General features: G+C 30.8%; 1 long non-coding RNA gene across 1 annotated transcript; it reads right to left on the minus strand.

The window, feature by feature from the left end:
* Positions 1-1,358: 1,358 nt before the first annotated feature.
* Positions 1,359-3,672, minus strand: LOC127706843 (uncharacterized). The gene is made up of 3 exons (XR_007984585.1): positions 3,555-3,672; positions 2,289-2,399; positions 1,359-1,463 (listed from the first exon to the last, which is right to left on the minus strand). It is a non-coding gene; the product is annotated as an uncharacterized LOC127706843 (long non-coding RNA).
* Between the last annotated feature and the right edge of the window lie 1,849 nt (positions 3,673-5,521).

The raw sequence follows: 5,521 nt of genomic DNA on the forward strand, positions 1-5,521 counted from the left end.
ATGAAAATTCACAATTCAAAGTATCTGAAAACAAGAAGTATCTACAAATTTTGACATATCCCAAATGGCAGACACAACTCATCATGGTCAAGCCACTTACCAAATATGAAGTCATTCTGTTCAGCAGCATTACCAATAAAAGTAATGAAAAATTTGAGAACATTTTGAAATACAATGTATAAGCAAACAGGAAGCAGGTTCCAGATGCAAAAATGTTCACACATCACAGTTCATCTTTATCAAGCAGCTCATCTTGATCAGCAGTTTTGGGAAAAACAGTAATGAAAATATTTGTTGGACAAAATCCGACAAATATAGGTGGACAGACGACAGACAGTGCAAGAAAGCCCACATTCCTACCACAATGGTATAATGTTTAGTTTTTTACTCTCAACTTTTATTACCTATCTTATACACATCATGCATATGTCAACCTGAACATGCATGACATATTTGCCATTGGACATTATGCAAACATTATACACATTTTTAAGTTGAAGTTACATCGACTAAAACTTGTGTCCCAAATTCAGATTTTTCAATATAACTTCTCTTTCTAAACTCAAACGTAACACTTCTAATAGGATTACATTATTGATAATTGGCTTAAGAGATTAGAACAAAACACCATTTTACATCAACTACCGTATAGTGGGTTATCTTCGCGGGGTGTTTATTTTCGCTTATTTTGGCGGGTGAGGGGGAATCACGAAAATAAATTCCGCTAAAATTTATGCATACGTTCGATACCTTCTAATAGCTAAAGCGTTTCGTAAACTAACTATTTTTTTCCCGTTCGACGGATCAATAACGGTTTATGTTAATTCAAACAAAATAAATGCAAAAGGCGATTGTTCACTGGCTGTCAGGTGTTAATTAGTTTATTGGTTACATAATAAAATAAATAATAATATAAGAGTGTAAGGTACGCTTGTCAGGTATTTCATCCTTATTAATTAATGTCAAATTATATAACAGTTGCAAGTCAATCATGATAATTTTATAATATAATTAGTACATCAAAGGTCCGGTCAATTTTGTAACTAATTAACCGTAACATTTACAAGAAGTTTGTACACCTGTGACAAATTACTTTCCGGTATTCTATTGATTAACTGTATTAAAATATTATCAATAAATAAAACGTCATGCAGGTAAAACAATCATTTAACTATAACAATAGACCCTTGTTTGTCAATTTTTACAACTTTTTAACTGCAACCATTTCATTATCCGCCAACATATTTAATTGGGATTAAATAATTCGCCAAAATAAAAACCGCCAACATTTTTCGTATACTTTGTTGCCCCTTAATCGCGAAATTTTATACCCGCGAAAATAACCCGCTATACGGTATTTGATTTATTTAAGAATACATTGAAAAAGTCAATTAATTGTCTTATTCAAAATCACTTGGAATGTCGTGTAGTGTCTTATATCTTTTTCTTGCTGTGCCATGCGTCTGAAAAAAAATTAATCTTACATTCATATATAAGCTTCTTGTACATTCCTTTATAAGAGAACGATTCACGTTGCCTGAAAGATATACATCCCCTCCCCTTTAAAGTTTTGAAACAAATAACGATGATAGTCTATCGGAAGTGGACGATAAATGGCCGACCGTGTTAAGAGAGAGCAATATGCCACGCTGAACTTCATTCAGTTATAAAAACAAATCACATAAAAAACTTTAGACTAGATATGTGTCCAGTCAAGAGTCTTATTTCATTATACTCGTTGATTGTTGTCTATCATATTTTTTTTTCTTTTATTGTTTTGTAAAAATCAGGCTGTTCTTTTCTTGTTTTTTTTTTTTAGTTTTCATTAAATACATTGTATCATGTAGGGACCTTTAAAATCCCTGCTACATTAAACATCTTATTGTCCTTTTTAAGTGTTAAACTCTGTACAGCATATGATACAGTCCTAGTAGTATACTATAGGCACATAATAACTTATTGAAGTGTTACGCATTGTTTTCGCAAGATGATAATAATATAACTTAACTTCCGAGAAACACACAGATGTCATTAAATGAGTTGTTTATATGTATTTGAAATACTTCAAAAGAAAGCAAATATGTTGTTTATGAAAGCACACTGTTGGACTAAAAGATTGATTTAAATAAACAACTTTTGTTTCTGTTTTGTCACAAAAAAAAAAATTTATACAAATATCCAGATATCTTTTCTGTATTGTATGCCCTTATTCTTGAATGTAATGTATTGTTTATGCTAAATATTTGAATTAAATATGGAATAACAGTAATTCTGTATGAAAATCTTACTTCAAAATAAAATTTCTCCTGAAAGGTTGTAGACATTCCAAAGAACCTGTGCCACTTCCAAATTGTAAACCTGCATATTGAACTTGTCCTTTGTGGCTTTTCTTTTAGCTCCTGTTAAAAAATAAAAGATACATTGTATGTACATTGTGTGTATGAATCAATGAATATAACTTTAAGCAACAGTTTATATCATCTTGCTTGTACTGAAGTCTTACAGTCTTTGTAATGTTCATTAAGCTGTTAAGGGAAATTTTATTTACTGTTTTGCAAATACATACATACACTCTCCATATTCACATGGTGCTTATATTAGTGTTATTGTAACTTGTTTGTGTGCCTTGGAACAAGGTATTGAGTCATGCTTATTGCAATAGTTGTTGTTGGTTTAAGTCTGTCATATTTGTTTTTCATAATGTGTATTTAATGTAGGCGGTTAGTTGTTTTGTTTCAATTGTGTTGAGAAAAATTTAACATTTGTTTGTCAAGGCCTTTTAAAGTGGACTATATGGTATGGGTTTTCTCAGTGTTGAAAGCCGTCCAGAGACCTATAATTTCTTTTATCCAAGTCATTTGAATTCTGGTGGATAGCTGTCTCATACACCTTATCGCTATTTCAGTATTTGGAAATCTATCCCGCTTGAACTTTTTACGTCAGCATACGTCATACAATAATACACCTTATCGCTATTTCCGCTTGACCCGAGAATCTGTCCTGCTTTAACTTTTGACGTCAAACAACAATCACTTTTCCATTGTGGCGTCAGATATTTTTTATTATGACGTCAAAATTTTACTGGAACTTGTGACAGTTGTGTGATGTCCAGTAATGGCGGACAAATAGCGATAAGGTGTATTACTTTCCATTGTGGTGACAAATATTTTCTATTATGACGTCAACATTTTACGGGAACTTTTGTGGTGTCCATGGCCAGTAATGGCGGACAAATAGCGATAAGGTGTATTGGCAATCAAACACACAAGCCACATATCCTTATTTTTATATCAATGAACAAATTCATAATTGGTGTACGTAGATGCTAGAACAGTGGCGGATTTAGGGGCCCCAACCCCCTTATGGAGCTACATATAAGATAAATGCATAGACTATTTACAAGTATCACTCCAAACGTTTGCTTGCCTTGGGAAGGGGCCCCTTTTTTCAAAACCTTGATCCGCACCTCTAGAAACTGATGTATTGGTTCCGATTATGATTGAACACACAAAATGAATGCACAAGTTTCATCTTAAGAGATTAATCATTCTTACCAAGTGAGTATATATCGCGTAACAAACAATTTTCTTGGCTCTCTTAGTTGATATCCTGTCTTCGTTTCAAAATTCAAATTTCGATATCATTTCCGGTGATAAAACAAAAGTCGATTCCGGAAAAGGTCGGTTTTCCGTAATGCATATAAACGATACGAAAATGGAACTAAGTACAGTTACAGTTTTCATTTCTTAATTTCTCTAATATACACGAACGAAATGAATAAACATTAAAGAAAGGTGATTGTTTATTAATACATTATTGCTTAATTTAATGTTGACTCTTTTGAATTTTAAGAAGGAATCAAATCTGACTTCAAGATATCAAGGATTTCAACGGTATAGTATCTTGCTTGTCATGATACTGATGAAATGTAGTACTATATCTTATCCTGAAAAAAACGAGCTTATTCCACAAAATTTGTTTGTGGGGTTTTGAATAAAGTTTAAATAAAATGTTATTTTTATATCCGTAAAATGTTGAATAAAATATCAGTAAGACTATTAAATAATGTGTATGTCAAAATATTTTATAGAAAACATTTAGCTGATATTTTTCAGAAGTTTTATGTAAAACATTTTAATTTTACGTTATAAAACATTTTATGCAAATAGCAAAACTATTTTTTCTGTAAAATACTTTTTGCAGAATGTTTTTTGGATATTTCGAAATTATTTACTTTAAATGTTGTAACAAAATGAAATACCAATTGAAGAAAATATAATTTGTTCATATTATAAAATATCTACGGGATATTTTAGAATAATGTTTGAGAACAAAGATAAAAGATATTAGCAAATAATATTTTGTTAATGTTGTAAAAACATTTTACTTAAATGTTAGAAATAAAACATTTCAAAAACAATAAAATAAACATTTTTTTGATGTTTAAATGATATCTTATTGACATATTTTGTGAGAGACGTCCATATAACATTTAAAAAATGTTTTTAAAATGTTGTGTGTTTGCTGGGTACAGTCTTAAACGATATTCAAATCGTCGTGGTCAGTAAAATATCAAACGGTACATAAAAGAAAAAAATGTTTGTCAAAAAGCAATTAACCAAATGAAATGAATATGGTTGAAAGCAAGAACATCGAATGCAAGTACATTAAGGTAGATAGGGTGTCTTCCTTCATCTTGGATTTTGAAATACCAGAAAACAATTGGTCTAGATCTTTAATAAAAGGTGCAAATTTGAGAGTAGTAGGTAATTCATGTGTAAGAATATTCATATCAATATAGAAAATGACATATTTTATCATATTTATGGTTGTGTTTTACAAAAAAACAGAATACTTTTGTTTGATTCTATTTTTTCCAACTTTGCCACATAAGGGGAGGCAACTCAAATGTTAGGGCAGATAATTCAGATAAAGTTACTTTTACAATAGAATGTGTTAGGAATTTACCTATTTAATTATGTAGCACGAAAATGGGTTCCGTGACCCCATTTTTTCTTTTTCTTATCTGAAAGCATACTATTAGAGCTATCTTCTCATATTTTATCTCAAAATTCTATGGTGTAGTTTTCGTTTTATGGCAGAAAATTGGGTTTTACATGCATAATCTATACAAAATCTGTCAATTTTGCACAGCCTGTAACGTGAAAATAAGCCCCGTGACCCATACTTTTTAATATTTTTTTTTAAAAAGCATGATATAAACTACATTTTGGCAAATTATTAAAAAAATCTATGGATTATAATTTAGACACCCCATCTACCTTAATAACAAATTATAAAGAATAAAATGAATGGGGAAATACCGAGTCGACAAAACAAATATTACAAGTGGAAGCAAAACAGGACTTACCATGTCTAACTGAAAAACTGCGATTAGACAACCAGCATTCTACAAAACACTACACCGAATCACAATGAGTGACACAAACCCAAAAAAAACAGTTCAGCAAGAGCAACTGTATCTTCTTGTGTAAAAGAACTTTTTCAGGTACAAATGAAG

Source organism: Mytilus californianus, unplaced genomic scaffold, assembly GCF_021869535.1.
Source record: "Mytilus californianus isolate M0D057914Y unplaced genomic scaffold, xbMytCali1.0.p SCAF_6, whole genome shotgun sequence".
NCBI lineage: Eukaryota > Metazoa > Mollusca > Bivalvia > Mytilida > Mytilidae > Mytilus > Mytilus californianus.